Below are 555 nucleotides of genomic sequence, written 5' to 3'. Positions count from 1 at the left end.
GGTTAGGGAGGACTCTGGGTCACAGAGGTGGGTATGTGAACCCCGCTGTTATCAGGTTTGGGAGGACTCTGGGGCACATTGGTGGGTGTGTGAACTCCGCCGTGCTCAGGTTAGGGAGGACTCCCGGGCACAGAGGTGGGTGTGTGAACCCCCCTGGGCTCGGGTGGGGGAGGACTCTAGGACACAGCTGGATATATGTCTAATTGCTTTCAGAATCAAGGTGGGGGTGGTTTATGGGCTTAACTAAGTTTGAACTGAGTCTTAAATAACCACCTCCAACTTTTAACAAATAGGATTGTTTGTTAGGAGTTTAATGTTGCTTTATTTAAGATTCAGAAAATCTAATAAGGCTAAGTAGTAACCCCGTTCTCACTAGCACCATCTAATCTAACTGTTGACGTTTCTGGGAATACATGGAGCCCTGTGGTTGGGGCAGGGACTGAGTGCCATTCACGAGCCAGCCATGGGGGTGAGGGCTCCTTAGCAGCTGGGCAGGATGGGAAAATGGGGACACAGCTAGACATTGGTGACGTTGGGCCTTGACGGTCCACGTAG

At 51.0% G+C, this 555-nt stretch overlaps 1 protein-coding gene across 5 annotated transcripts in view; it reads left to right on the top strand.

The window, feature by feature from the left end:
• TBC1D14 (TBC1 domain family member 14) overlaps positions 1–555 on the top strand; it is a 126,012-nt gene that overhangs the window by 113,116 nt on the left and 12,341 nt on the right. The window lies entirely within an intron of this gene.

Source organism: Cebus imitator, unplaced genomic scaffold (genome assembly GCF_001604975.1).
Source record: "Cebus imitator isolate Cc_AM_T3 unplaced genomic scaffold, Cebus_imitator-1.0 Scaffold117, whole genome shotgun sequence".
In the NCBI taxonomy this organism is placed as follows: domain Eukaryota; kingdom Metazoa; phylum Chordata; class Mammalia; order Primates; family Cebidae; genus Cebus; species Cebus imitator.
Note: the sequence above shows the minus strand (reverse complement) of the source record. Positions and strands in the feature narration are given on the sequence as shown.